The 15,889-nt window shown below is 44.2% G+C and overlaps 1 pseudogene; it reads right to left on the bottom strand.

The window, feature by feature from the left end:
* Positions 1-2,309: 2,309 nt before the first annotated feature.
* LOC115083144 lies at positions 2,310-15,151 on the bottom strand (annotated as a pseudogene).
* Between the last annotated feature and the right edge of the window lie 738 nt (positions 15,152-15,889).

The following is a 15,889-nucleotide window of genomic DNA, read 5'->3' as shown; positions in this document are numbered from 1 at the left end:
CGCGTAACCTTTTGTGCGCTCCCGTGCGTCAGAAATGTACGGGCATATGTGCACCCGGCTGTAGATATGCGCTTTGTTCTGTGCGCGTAACTTATGCGCAGAGGCTTTATGTGCGCCTAAGCTCATGTGCACATGTAACTTTGAGCGCTTAGCTCTATTTGTGCACTCGGCTCGGATGGCGGGCGGTGCGGCGACCAGGGCCAAAATGGCGACGGCGAGCATGCAGACAATATGGCGACCTCCTCGGAGGGTCTTCACGTGGGCAGATCCTGGAAACAGCTGGGGCCTAGCCCTGCTAGGGCAGATCAACCTGGTGGCACTGGTTCCGATCGACCTGTGCTCCTCCTCGATCCTCGGAGACCGGTTAAGTAGAAGATGTACGCCTTACTTTGTCTTCGGCGCTTCCCAGTTTCGCCCCGGGCGGTCACCGGCTGCAGGGGGAGAGGGTAAATACCTTCACCGCCGAGCTCGAGGGTGTGCACCCACTGCCTCTCAGCCGTGCCCGCACTCCTCTCGCTCAGGGGCTAAGTCTGCGCCGCGATTCAGCCCCTGGATCGAGGCTGCCTACGCCGCGCCCGAACTCCTCTCGCTCGGGGGCTAGGTCCCTGCCGCGATTCGGCCACCGGACCGAGGCTCTCCCTCCGAGGGACCACAGAAATCACCTCGGAAAACTCAACTGGGGGAGGGACCTGAGGGTATCACCACAGGAGTGCGGGGCTCATCTTCAGGTAGGATTTTTCTTCAATTTTCTTTAGATTTGGTCTAACGCTCTGAGAGCGTGCAGATAGCTCCTAACTGCTTTGGAAACGGAAAAATACTGAGGAACTGCACTTCCTGCAGGGGTATATGTACTAGGCGCTGACGTCAGATTGAAATCTGATCCGTCTCCAACTGCTAGCACGAGTACACTATACCCATTGGTCCTGAGTCCATCTGCTGCACGCTAGGAAACTGCTTTTATTAGAAGGTATTTATACACAGAAAACACTTAAAATAATTTTGTGATTGTAATGGAGGAAACACAGTGGCTTGCAATGACATTTAACTCCCTAAAAATGTCGTGGATTACATGACATTACACAGATTGTCCCAGAAGGGGCTGATGCAAAAAAAAAAAAAAAAAAAGCACAATTAAAAAAAAATGTACAATATAGCATTGTACCTGCAAGGGAGGGGCCCTGCTATATTGTAATTAGGGGGTTGCGTTAGCAAGGAGGCGCTAGGGTTACCGGCGTTCTGCCAGTTATGAACACCGACGGCGATAATTGCATTTGCATTGATTAGCGCCTATTTAACCTGCGTCTGACTGCGGGTTATTCAGTGTGCTCGGCCCCAGAATGTGCTAGAAGTAAAATCTTCAAGCTCACACTTCCTTCTTCTGTAATGGCTTCTATCCAGACTCCCTCCCATACAGGCCAGTTGGATGGCTGAGGGGTGCACCCCCCACTCCTGTCTCAGCCACTGAGCCCTGCAGCTCCTTCAAAAGGGAAAATAAAAACAGCCCCTCCCACTGATCCCCACCACTCATTCTCCTCCCCTCCCCCCCCAGCACATGTCTGGCTCCCACACCCTTATTCTCTCCTTTCCCCTGCCAGCACACTCCTTCCACCCCCTCCAGGTCCCTCTTCTTTGTGTTGTTGCCAGTTGAGAGCTTCACTCCCTTCAGCCTTCAAGCCTGCCCTGCTCCATAAAATCTTCCTCAACTCTGTTGCTTGCCATCAGTGCCTGCTCACGTGCTCCTCTGCCATGAACAGGCCTCATCGGCAGCAGCAGCCAATCACAGAAACAGCTAGGCTCAAATCCCACCCACCAAGTCCAAAAATCCCCACAATTGACAGAAAAAACGCCCAATAATAAGGAAGCCACAAATTGAAAAAAAAAAAATAAGGCAGGTTGGCATCTCTGTCCAGAACCAATCAGGAAACACAGTATTAACAGTGAGCTTTCTGGCCAATGGCACGGCAGGGTGTTCCAGTGTTACATGTACCCAGGGCTGCTGGGATGTGAATGCTGATCAGAGCCACCTTCAGTCAGGGCAGCATCCAAAGCCTCTGCTTGAACTACAGTGCAGCGGCCAAACACTACCTGCAAGCCAGCACACAGGAAATGAGCTCTCTGGAAAAAACTGTCACAGGGCAAAAAACAAACAAACTACAAATCATGCAAAACACCCATTTTGCCAAAATCGCTACTTTTCCAGCTAAGCAGCACCGCTCTGATCCACCCTCTGCCCACCCACAACTTTCAGAGCCAGTGAACATAACTGGATATTCAGCAGCAGTGAGATAGAAGGATAAGTCCTACTTATCCAGCTTTCTGGCATCTGAATATCAACCTCCCTGATTGTTATAGCTTACTTGATGGAAATGGAGAAGTTTTATTGTTCTTGCATCCAGCATTTTAATATCTTTATTAGGCCACTCTTCTATTTCAAAACTATATGAAAGCAAGTGAACTGAATTTGACTCCTGTGCAACTTTTCTGGTGGCTTGCAAGGTCTTCCTTTCTACTGAAGTTTTTACCAGACATAGTACATTAACTTGGTTTTCCTCCAGTATGAATTTTATGATGTTGCATGACATGTGTCTTCTGACTAAAGCTTTTACCACATTCAGTACATTTAAATGGTTTTTCTCCAGTATGGATTTTCTGCTGCCGTCTGAGTCATTCCTTGGCACTGAAGCTTTTATCAAAATCAATACATAAAAAAACATTTATATCTGGTGTGGATTCTCTGATGCAATGTAAGAGTTGCCTTGTCACTGAAGCTTTAACTACATTCAGTACATTTAAATGGTTTTTCTCCACTATGGACACTCTGATGTGATTTAAAAGAGTCTTTCCGAAGGAAGCTTTTACCACATTCAGTACATTTAAATGTTTTTTTCTCCAGTATGGTTTTTCTGATGCATTATGAAATGCATCTTATGAGAGAAGCTTTTACCACATTCAGTACATTTAAATGGTTTTTCTCCAGTATGGCTTTTCTGATGCCGTATGAGATATGCCTTGTCACTGAAGCTTTTACCACATTCAGTACATTTAAATGGTTTTTCTCCAGTATGTATTTTCTGATGCTGTCTGAGACATGCCTTGTCACTGAAGCTTTTACCACATTTAGTACATTTAAATTGATTTTCTCCAGTATGGATTTTCTGATGCCGTCTTAGACATGCCTTCCGAGAGAAGCTTTTACCACATTCAGTACATTTAAATGGTTTTTCTCCGGTGTGGATTCTCTGATGCAATACGAAATGCACCTTCTGATAGAAGCTTTTACCACATTCAGTACATTTAAATGGTTTTTCTCCAGTATGGCTTTTCTGATGTCGTCTGAGACATGACTTGTCACTGAAGCTTTTACCACATTCAGTACATTTAACTGGTTTTTCTCCAGTATGGACTCTCTGATGCAATTTAATAGAGTCCTTCCGAAGGAAGCTTTTACCACATTCAGTACATTTAAATGGTTTTTCTCCAGTATGGATTGTCTGATGCAATGTAAGAGGTGCCTTCTGACTGAAGCTTTTACCACATTCAGTACATTAAATGGTTTTTCTCGAGTATGGATTTTCTGATGCTGTCTGAGACACACCTTGTCACTGAAGCTTTTACCACATTTAGTACATTTAAACTGATTTTCTCCAGTATGGATTTTCTGATGCCGTCTTAGACATGACTTGTCACTGAAGCTTTTACCACATTCAGTACATTTAAATGGTTTTTCTCCAGTGTGGATTCTCTGATGCAATATGAAATGCACCTTCTGATAGAAGCTTTTACCACATTCAGTACATTTAACTGGTTTTTCTCCAGTATGGACTCTCTGATGCAATTTAAAAGAGTCCTTCCAAAGGAAGCTTTTACCACATTCAGTACATTTAAATTGTTTTTCTCCAGTATGGATTTTCTGATGCAATACGAAATACGCCTTCCGAGTGAATCCTTTACCACATTCAGTACATTTGAATGGTTTTTCTCCAGTATGGACTCTCTGATGGAATGTAAGAGGTGCCTTCTGACTGAAGCTTTTACCACATTCAGTACATTTAAATGGTTTTTCTCCAGTATGGATTTTCTGATGCTGTCTGAGACACGCCTTGTCACTGAAGCTTTTACCACATTCAGTACATTTAAATTGATTTTCTCCAGTATGGATTTTCTGATGCCGTCTTAGATACGCCTTGTCACTGAAGCTTTTACCACATTCAGTACATTTAAATGGTTTTTCTCCGGTGTGGATTCTCTGATGCAATGTAAGCGATGACTTGTGACAGAATCTTTTATCACATTCAGTACAGTTAAATTGTTTTTCCCCAGTATGGATTTTCTGATGCCGTCTTAGACATGCCTTGACACTGAAGCCTTTACCACATTCTGTACAATTAAATCGTTTTTCTCCGGTGTGAATTCTCTGGTGCATTATGAGTTTGCACTTCTTACTGAAGCTTTTACCACATTCAGTACATATAAATGTTTTTTCTCCAGTATGGACCCTCTGATGCTGTCTGAGACACGCCTTGTCACTGAAGCATTTGCCACATTCAGTACATATAAATGGTTTTTCTCCGGTGTGGATTTTCTGATGCCGTCTGAAATATGGCTTGTCACTGAAGCTTTTGCCACATTCAAAACACTTAAATGGTTTTTCTCCGGTATGGATTCTCTGATGCAATATGAAAGTATCCTTCCGAGAGAAGCGTTTACCACATTCAGTACATTTAAATGGTTTTTCTCCAGTGTGGATTCTCTGATGCAATATGAAATGCACCTTCTGATAGAAGCTTTTACCACATTCAGTACATTTAAATGGTTTTTCTCCAGTATGTATTTTCTGATGCTGTCTGAGACACGCCTTGTCACTGAAGCTTTTATCACATTCAGTACAGTTAAATTGTTTTTCCCCAGTATGGATTTTCTGATGCCGTCTTAGACATGCCTTGACACTGAAGCCTTTACCACATTCTGTACAATTAAATCGTTTTTCTCTGGTGTGAATTCTCTGGTGCATTATGAGTTTGCACTTCTTACTGAAGCTTTTACCACACTCAGTGCATATAAATTGACTTTCTACTTTGGGGATTTTCTTCTGTTCTGAGTCATCTGCCTTCCCACAGAACCTTTTTTCAAACTGAATACAAGACAACAGTCTCTCACCAGTAAGATTTTTTGTGTCTCCTGAACTAACTTCTTCTTCACATAAACCTTTATTGCATTCATTACTTGAAAATGCTTTCTCTCCTGGTTGGAATTTTCGTTGTCTTGTGAAGTTTCCTTTCTGATTGAAGTTTCTGTCACCATCAGTACTGCTGAATAACAATTCTCTCTGTATTTCTTGGTTTATTATTAGGTCTTGCACTTGAATGATGTTTTTTCCACTTTCAGAACATGAAAATGTTCTCTCTTCCGTCTCCATTTTCTGGTGATGTGATAAAGAGAACACAGAACTGTAAGATTCCCCATCTTGAGGGCAATGAGAGGGTCTCTTACCTGTGTGCATTCTTTGGTGTATTATTAAGGCTTCCTTGCAAGAAAAGGTTTTCTTGCATTCAATACAAGTGAAAGTGCTCCCTTCAGTGTGGATTCTCTGGTGTAATTTCAGGGTTAACTTTTGTTTGCATGGAAAAGGTCTCTCTCCTGGATGGAATTTTCGTTGTCTTGTGAAGTTTCCTTTCTGATTGAAGTTTCTGTCACCATCAGTACTAATGAATAATAATTCTCTCTGTATTTCTTGGTTTATTATTAGGTCTTTTGTTTGAATAATGTTTTTTCCACTTTCAGAACATGAAAATGATCTCGCTTCTGTCTCCCTTTTCTGGTTATGTAATAAAGAGAACTCAGAACTGTAAGATTCCCCATCTTGAGGGCAATGAGAGGGCCTCTTACCTGTGTGCATTCTTTGGTGTATTATTAAGGATTCCTTGCAAGAAAAGGTTTTCTTGCATTCAATACAAGTGAAAGTGCTCCCTTCAGTGTGGATTCTCTGGTGTAATTTCAGGGTTAACTTTTGTTTGCATGGAAAAGGTCTCTCTCCTGGGTGACTCCTCTGGTACAACACAAAATGACATTTTCTATTAAAGTTTTTCCCACACGTGTCACAGTGAAAGGATTTCTTCCCTTCCTCCTCTTTCTGCTGGAGGTCAGAAGTCATTTGATCACTGTTATTCGTTTGGAAGGGATTCTCTCTTCTCAGAGGTCGCTGGTACTCAGGGATGTCTGTGAACTCCCTGTCACTTCTCTCACAAGCAGTGACTCCATCCAGTGACTCTCCTGCAGAGTTTTGCTCCTTCTTCTCTGATTCCTGCTGTCTTTGGCTAATGTCTCCCCCCTCAGTTCTCTGGGCAAGATTCTCACAGACATTTACTGATTGTCTTGGTGTAAATTCCAATACTATAGGGTGTTCTTCTCGATTCTCCTCCCTCTTCTCTTTCTGTATGACATCATTGCCTGCTGGATACAAAAAGAAGGAATTAATCATGTGTAAGTGAAAATGGCATGGAAAGCTATCAATAACCGGAGATGAGATGTTTAGAAGGATCACATAATGAATGCATGGGATCTCTGATATTAAAGAATTCTGTGACGTAGCAGAAACTTTATGTAAAGCCTATGAAAATCTCTCTCTGATGTCTCTATAGAAATATTCAGAAAAGTTAAGAAAATCAGTGGGTTCTCTTTACCAAACTGTGTAGGATGCAGAAATAAAGCTGATGCAATACAGGAACTTTGGAGATCACACACGTCCCTCCCTTAGGATTCCTGTAGGTCTGGTTCTTTGGGCTTATCTACTATTTATTTAATAACATTTATAATCTGCTTATAGCAGATCTGCCAAACTAAACATTATAATAACAAATTAAAATAATAATAATCATGGACCATTAAACTTCAGAGATCTAAAAACAAGGGTTAAAATTTAATCCACTGCTAAAGCAGCAACCAAAGTAATTCACACAGCAGCAGAGTCCCATGATCCCAAGGAAAGCTTCTTATAACTAAACAGGCCCTGGAAGGTTGGAGCGTTTGCAAGGCTCGCAGGCTAGAGTGAGGCAGACCAATCCATAATCTGCTGTACATCCAGATTGCCTCTCCCAGCTCTCACAGAGGATTCAGAAACCCTGGAATAAATGGGTTATAGTGGGCTCTAGTAGAACAAGACCTGTAACTCTGACACACCCAATTTCCCCAACTTTGCAGCGTCCTGTATATCCACCCCACTACTCCCACACACAAGTCAGACATCCAGAATTCAAAAACCCAGGAAGGTGAAATTACTACTCAGCTGATAATTTTCTTTCCTCTAGGACAGGCAAGCCAGTGCACATAAGTGGGTTATGCAAGCCTACCAGCAGATGGAGACAGAAACCAACGGACTGACTGATGCGACTCTCATATAGCCCTGTACTGACATCAGTGTGCCAGTTTTCTGCAAAAGCCAACTGTGGCAACTAATAAACACTAGAACTGTAAGTCCGGAGTTAAAAACACTTCATCCTCCAATCATTCACTTCTTTTTTTTCTTCCAGTGAGCAAAGCAATGGACTCAGACGAGAAGGAAATGCAGAAGCCATAACAGACAAAGAAGGCAAACACTTACAAGGCCCTGAGACGACCTGAAGATCTGCATCGGCCTACAAATTCTACTTCCAATAATGTCCCTGAGAAAGGACAAATAAAAAAATCAGTACAGTACTGTACAGGCAGCTCAGGGCAGGATTGTGGATTGGCCTGCCTTTCAGAGAGGAAAGGAAATTATCAGGTAAGTAGTAATTTCACCTTCCTCTTCATCCACGCAGTCCAGTCTACACAAGTGGGATGTACCGAAGCTACTTCCTCGTAAGGTAGGAGGCTGCTCCGGGAAAAGATGCAACTTCTCGAACCCCAACAACCATACACTAATGCCTGGAGAAGGGATATAACCAAGACAACGTCACTGCTAGGCAAATCTCCAACAAAGAAAGAAACTATTACTCTGCCCAAGATACCAGTAGCAAATGAAATCCACTTTGAAGTGCTGAAAGAAGTGCGAAAAGCAGAATATAAATCTAAATAAATTGGAGAAATTACTTAACTGATAATTTTGTTTTCCTTAGTGTAGACAGATGGACTCAGGACCAACGGGTATAGTGTACTCCTGATAGCAGTTGGAGACGGATCAGATTTCAATCTGACGTCAGCCCTAGTACATATACCCCTGCAGGAAGTGCAGCTCTTCAGTATTTTCCGTCTCCATAGCAGTTAGGGACTCTATGCACGCTAGCACAGTGTTAAAATTTACTCTACGAAAGAAATCCAAATTAAGAAGAAATCTTACCTCTACAGACGAGCCCCGCTCTCCTGCGATGACACCCATTGGGTCCCTCCCCCAGTTGAGAATCCCGAGGTGATTTCCGCGATCCCTCGGAGGTAAGCCTCGGTCTGGTGGCCGACCCTCGACGGGGACCTAGCCCCCGACATCGGATGAGGCTGAGAAGCAGCGGGTAAAATCTCGAGCGCGGCGGTGAAGGTATTTCCCTCTCCCCCCGCAGCCGGAGACTGCCCGGAATTAAACCGTGAAGCGCCGAGACAAGGTAAGGTAGAAATCTATTTAAAAGTCTGTTGCGGCAATGAAGACACATCAGGCAGGGTTCGTGGTGAGAAGGCCCCTAACATCCCCCGGGGCTCTCTCCTTTTATTGTACATAATTCCATAGTATAGCATAGCATAGCATACAGACATGTTATCATATCATTGGCTCTTGTAAATACATGCTCATCACATAATTGGCTGCTGTAGCTTTTGTACCATATATGTCTGTCCTGGCCTTTTGCTGACTACGTGCAAGCGGGCAGTGTATTCAGGAGAGGTCACAAGCTGATCATGAGGCAGTTGAGATGTGTTATCCTATCTTATTAAGTGTGAAAGCCACATAAGAGGAAGTAGGCCAAGAGCAGTTTCGTGGGTTGCTAAAGCTTGCACTATATCTGGTGCAGGCAGCTTATCTACGTGCAGACAGGTTTCCTGTTTTAGCTAGAAGCAGCTGCGCTCAGCATAGGCCAGAGAAAAGGGTAGTTTAGATGTGTTGATAGATTTAACCCCTGACGTGGTCTGCCAACTATCAGGAACAAAGCTCATAATTCCCTACCTCTCCCCTTTTTTTGTTTTATTTAATATCCTTGTATCCATGCTTGAGACCCCTACTGGAACCTGCTGTGCTTTGCATATAGGCTGGAAATAGGGAAATGGAGATGTGTAGAGAAGAGATGAGTCGGCGTGGTGTGCCAGCTACCACAGAGCTCTTGATTCCCCACATCACCTAGAGCTTATGCAGCGTGGTGTGCCAGCTACTGCAGGGCTCCTGATCCTTCATTAAGCAGCATACAAGACATCTTTGTATCCAGGTGGAAAGCGAGGTTTCAGCATGGACACGAGGTTGGGTATGCACTGAATGCATCAGCACAAGCAAATAAGCAAGACAATTACAATTATTACAATAGGAATGATTCGTTTGAGACCACAGATATTGGGAAGCCAAGACCATAGCCAGTCCCAGGGAGATACTGGTGTTCTACCTGAGAGCGGTGCATCAGCAATCATGGTCTCCATCTGCTCTATGGTATGTGTGAGATTTGCTTTATAATCTGATATGTATACACAGCAATGAGATCCAATTAATGCACAGACTCCTCCTTTCGAGGCTAGGACTGTATCCAAGGCATAACAGTTCTGTAATGCTACCTCTCTAATCTGAGAAACTTCTGTTGTGAGTAGTTTTAATGCATGGACTGTCTGATTAAATAGAGCAGTCGTCCAGTTAGCTAGGATGTGCAAGTCTCTGTAATTCATAGCTGTTCCCATTGGGGGAAACATGCTTCTAGCTACCTGAGTTTCTGTATACTTATCTATGGGACTCTTGATCGTCTCCCTTTTGTTACGGAGTCTTGCTTTAGGTAAATTTTTGACTGCATAGTATGAGGGGAGGATGTAGCCTAGAGTGCATCTGCCTCTCCATCTGGGGGGAATGTACATATATGCTCTACACCCACATAACATCCAAATGTTCCCTATCTGGTTAATGGACCAGTCACGGTGCTGTTTGACTTGTTGTACCATTGCGGATACATATTCACACAAGCTAAATTGCCCGTCTGAGAATTTTTCTCCTCTTTCACACATTTTTGTTTCTCCCACTGAACATCCTGAAATCAGCCAATTACACATATAGGGCCTGATTTTAAAAAGCATTTACTCGAGTAAAAACCAGGTTTACTGGAGTAAATTCACTTTACTTGAGTAAGTGGGTTTTTGAAAATTGCTACAATATATGCCATTGACTTGTCTATAGGATTTACTCACATAAGTGTACTTTACTTGAGTAAATGGCTTTTGAAAATTGCTACAATAGTAGCTACATTTACGCATGTAACTCCTTTTGAAAATAACCCCCATAGTGAGTAAAGCTATGCAAATATTCTGTGATATTTTGTGGGAATTCTGGGTGTGCTGTTACATTAGAGTAGGATCTGATCATGGTTTCTTTTAATACAATGGTTCGGCTACAATATGGATATTTTCCCACCTGAAGCCCCTCAACATCCCCGGGATCATACTCCCAACAAAGAGAGGCAGTCTCTTGAATACGGCTACCGATGGGTATTATGGTGTTACCAACTGGAGAGTTGAGGGGGTAACCTCCTGGCCACGGGAAATTCATCCATCCTATAAGATTAAATGGCACGGCATGCATCATTAGTCCTCCGTGGGTATGGGTTGGCATGTGTGTGCAGATCCAACAGTCTGTTCGATTCAACAGGTGTGAAAAGTTCTGTGCATCGAGGATGTACATGTTGTCCTGCCAGAGTCCTTGTTCGGCAATTGCCATAGCTGGGGAAATAAAGCAAAATAGGAGGATGCAGAACACAATTGATAATGAGTTGGCATTCAGGCAAGAAAAGGCAGCTAATAAGTTCTCTGGAGTTTTCTCAGAGCCTTGCTGTTCCAGGAGCTGTGCAGATTGGTTGGATAGGGCTTTGATCTGTCCCTAGGTCATTTGGTGCTGCTTTTTGTGGGGAGTCCAGTCTCTGTCCTTCTGAGGGTTGTGGAGGCTCAGGGAGAAGTTGGAGATTGGGTGCTGTAGACCTTGATGTCCTTCCATCTTTCCACGGCTTGATACAATGGCTCGGTACCCAAAGTGGACCTGTGGGATCAAGCACAGCAGCATAGGCTCGTCCCCATGTTAACAAAGGAACGGGACCATGCCAGACAGGATTAGGTAACATTCTATACAAAACTGATGGCTGTGGGTGACTGACCCTAGTCCCATAAGGATTATCCACGGCTGTGGTCTGATTTGAATTTGATATGTTTAGATGATTTAAAGTAAACAATACTTTGTTCAGCCAGTCCTGCTTAGGGGGAAGTCCGATGGCATTCCCTGCTTTTTGTTTGTGTTTGTTAAGGGCTATAAACACTGCCTGTTTTGTGGCCGCATCTGCGACTGCATTGCCCTCAGAAATCCATCCAGGGAAAGGCTGGTGGCTTCTGATATGGGCGATGTAAAGTTGGTGTGCGCGGCTCTGGAGAGCTGACTGCAGGGTCAGGAAAAGGCAAAGCAGATTCTCGTCTAATGAAGGGATTACATATGCTCCAGGAAGAGAAGCAGCAACATTACAAACATACTGGCTATCAGAAATAATGTTTAAATCAGCATTCATAAAACATTGCAAAGCAAGAATGACTGCAGCTAGTTCTGCCCTTTGCTGCAGCAAGATTAATAAAATTCAATGATGGATGGAGGATGAATTCTGTTGTCAGGGCAAAACTTCCGTAGGAGGGATGGGAAGAATGGAGTAAGTTCCATAAATGTCGTAGTCAATCTTTCAGCAAGGTGTATCAATTTTTCATTCATCAAGGCTTAATTGTGATATGTGTTTCTTATGGCTTCGGGTACTTAATATAGGAAAAGAACTGAAATTCGAATTAATCGTTTAACAATATGGTACATCTGGTAGTAACATCTGGTAGAATAGCACAGTGCCTCCTAGTGGATGCACTATCATCACTGTATAGATGTCAACCTGGAATAAATTCAATCAATAATATTCTGAGCTGAAATGTAATGTGCAATACTAAATAATTAGAATAATTGGAACTTAAACATCAAACAGTCAATTATCAAATAAGTAGAACTTAAATATGCTCCGTTTAAACAAAAGTAACTTTTTTTTTTTCGTTCGCCGCACAGCACTGACAAAAGTACTTCCCTTAAAAGCAGTGCTCTGTCTGCTACCACACGCTAAAGCAACTCTTGCTTCCCCTTTTAGCTCAGATTCTAAATTTTAACCCTAGTAAATGTCCTTGTCAATAACCTCAGTTCAGTATTAACGAAGTTTGAAAGTATTAATGTATAAAGTATGTGTTGTGATAAAGAAATGTATCAGAGATATAACAGATACAGAAATTAGGGAAACTGCAGTACTAAGTCCAGTTTTTTCTTTTCAAAAGTTCTCCCTTCCCCCCCCCATGAGTGGCAACCAAGACAACAGAAAGACAGAGTGAGGGGGAGGAACAGTGTTTCTCAAGAGGAAATAAACAGAGGAGAGAACTTCATTTAATGAATCAATCCTTCAAGCCTAGAGGAACTGAAAAGCGACACCCTATAACATTAAATTAAACTAAAATCCTTATACAAGAAATGTACCAGCAAGTGTCATGTCATTGCAATTCACAAAATGCTTTATTTTGTACCCCGTCATACTTCAGGTTAATACTTTTTTTTTTTTAATTCTTTATTTCTCATTTTCAACTGACAAACAATAAAAAATATAGTTTGCTTAGAAATACATGTATTGGGTTACATTATATAAACAAAAATCTATACTTCTTTTCAAAATTGGTAATCACAAGAAACTATAATGAAAACCCCCAATATCATTTGGTATCAAACATACTTGAGAGTGAATTTGCACTTAAAAGAAACCATTAGGGAGTTAAATCATGAAAACAAAACAATTAAATCAGGGCCGCATAATACCTGCTATATTTCTATTCATATTAACTCGGTATAGGGGACGATGATGGGATTTGGTGTTAGGGCTTAGTGAAGCCTCGTCTGGGGGCACATTCAGCCCTCCCAAGCTGAATGGCACATCAGAGTCCTTGTTTTTCACACCATTTAAAGCAGGAGAGAGACACACAAGGGATTTCTATCCATAAAGACTCAATTTAGTATTTAGTCTCATGCAGGATGTTTATCCTGTTGGACTCTATGCCATCCCGGACATAAAGTCCAGACTGCTGGGTTATTCCTCCCCTTCAGCAGATGGAGTCAGAGAAAAGCTGAAAAGCACCCCCTAGATATACTGGTGTGCCACCTGCGATCCCTCAGTATATTTGATATCAAAGCAGAAGGAACTACATAATCACTCCTGCCAAAAAAACCCAAACTTTGTAGGACAACCACTGACTAGATCAAGTAGCTTAACAACAGAAACAAACATGTCACCCTATATATTGAACTAGAAAGAAACTGCCAAACAACTTACCATATAAACTGCAACACACTGGAAATTACCACCCGTAGGCATAATCATTGCTACCTGTAGGCTTTATCACTGCAAAAGAACAAACCAATAGAATATCGAGCGGACTTTCCATAAACTGACTTGGGCGGGCGTCTGGACTGATCCTTGGTACTACAGGAATGAAAATTATCAGGTAGGAAACTAATTTTCCTTTCCCTGTACGTACCAGGATCAGTCCAGACTGCTGGGATGTACCCGAGCCACCTTAAATGGGGTGGGACCCCGAGAGTCCCGCTCGAAGCACGCTGCTCCCGAAGGACTCTGCCGATGGACCATGAACATCCAAGGGATAACGCCTAGCAAAGGTATGCAAGGACTTCCAAGTGGCCGCACTGGCTTTCAGTCCACGAAGCTGCCCGAGTACGCAGGGAGTGAGCCTTGCGCCCTTCCGGGACAGACTTACAGCAACCAATGTATGCGGACGCGATCACACTCTTCAACCAACGGGCGATAGTCGTCTGGGCCCATACCACAACACCAACAAGTGATCCGACCTTCGAAAGTCATTAGTAACCTCCAAGTACCGCAGGAGAACACGAAAAGCCGTTACCACCTTAGGTACAAGGAAGGTACTGGGCGCAACGAGACCCCGGATTCAGAGATACGCAAGAATGGCTCTCTGCAGGACAGCGCTTGAAGTTCCGAAACGTGACGCGCGGACGACTGGCCACCAGGAATACCGTCTTAAGAGATAAGTCCTTCAAGGTGGCTGTCTTAAGAGGTTCAAAAGGGGCAGCACAAAGACCTCTAAGAACAGGTTCAAACTCCAGGATGGACAAAGGGGGGAAAGAAGTTCTGAACCCCACGCAAAAAGCGAACAACATCCGGGTGACCGGCAAGAGAATAACCTTCAACTTTGCTCCTCAGGCAACCGGCCAACCCCTTCTTCCAGCCATCCTGCCAAGATGGAAGGATGTGCCCTACTGAAGCCCTCTGTGGAGGAAGCCTTAACACCCTACACCAATCGCCGAAAACCTTCCACACTCTCACCTAGGCTAAGGTAGTAGGGAATCTGCGCGCACGCAGAAGAGGAGAAATTACCGCGTCCAGATAACCCTTCTTTCTTAACTGCCTCCGCTCATAAGCCAGGCCGCCAGACAAAAGCGATCCGCCAGATCGAAAAATACCAGGCCCTGCCGCAGAAGATTCGAGAGATGACCGAGACGCAGGGGCCCGTCCACCGCCAGATTGTCGAGATCGGCAAACCACGGACGTCTTGGCCACTCCGGAGCTACTAGAATTACCAGACCCTGATGATACTCTATGCGCCTCAATATTCTACCCACCAGGGGCCACGGGGGAAACACGTAGAGCAGAATTCGAGGAGGCCACGGAAGCACCAGTGCATCCACGCCCTCCGAGCCGTGCTCTCGCCGCAGACTGAAGAAGCGTGCCGCTTTGGCGTTTAGATGAGTGGCCATCAGGTCCAGATGTGGAACCCCCCATCGTCGAACGATGAGACGCATTGCTTCTGCCGACAGCTCCAACTCTCCTGGGGCTAGATGTTGGCGACTGAGAAAATCTGCTTTAACGTTGTCCACGCCTGCAATATGAGTGCAGCGAGATGGGATAGATGACGCTCTGCCCATGCCATCAACAACGATGCTTCGGTCGCTACCTGGCGACTTTTTGTGCCCCCTTGTCGGTTTATATAAGCCACCGTGGTCGCGATGTCTGTTAGAATTCGCACCGCTCGATGACGCACCAGCGGAAGTAGTTGACGCAAGGCCAGACGAACCGTCCGGGTCTCCGGACGATTGATGGACCACTTGGCTTGGTGAGGGGACCATCCGCCCTGCACTGCTCGGGACTGACAAACTGCTTCCCCGCCGAACAGACTGGCATCCGTCACGACTATCCAAAGTGGTGGCTCCAAGCCCACCCCCTGCAACAGATGGTCCGGATCCAACCACTAAGCTAGACTGGACCGGGCCGGCTGCAGCAATGGAAGTGGCATGTCGTAGTTCTCGGATAGGGGATCTCAACGAGAGCGCTCTTTGCAAGGGTCACATATGCGCGAAAGCCCAAAGTACCATTTCCAGAGAAGAAGCCATATGACCAATGACCTGTAAAAATCCCAGGCCGAAGGCAGAGGCAGTGCCAATAGGTCGCACACCTGAGACATCAAATTTTCCATCCGCCAATGGGGCAGGAACACCTTGCCCACCGAGGCATCGAAGCTGGCGCCCAGGAAAACCAATTGCTGAGTCTGTTCCAGATGACTCTTCGCGAAATGACTATCCAACCCAGCTTCTGAAGCTGAACCACTACTAACCGAACCGCTCACCGACACAAGGCCTCTGACTTCGCTTGGATGAGCCAATTGT

Source organism: Rhinatrema bivittatum, chromosome 2 (assembly GCF_901001135.1).
Source record: "Rhinatrema bivittatum chromosome 2, aRhiBiv1.1, whole genome shotgun sequence".
Lineage (NCBI taxonomy): Eukaryota > Metazoa > Chordata > Amphibia > Gymnophiona > Rhinatrematidae > Rhinatrema > Rhinatrema bivittatum.
This window is presented reverse-complemented; position numbering and strand designations above follow the sequence as displayed.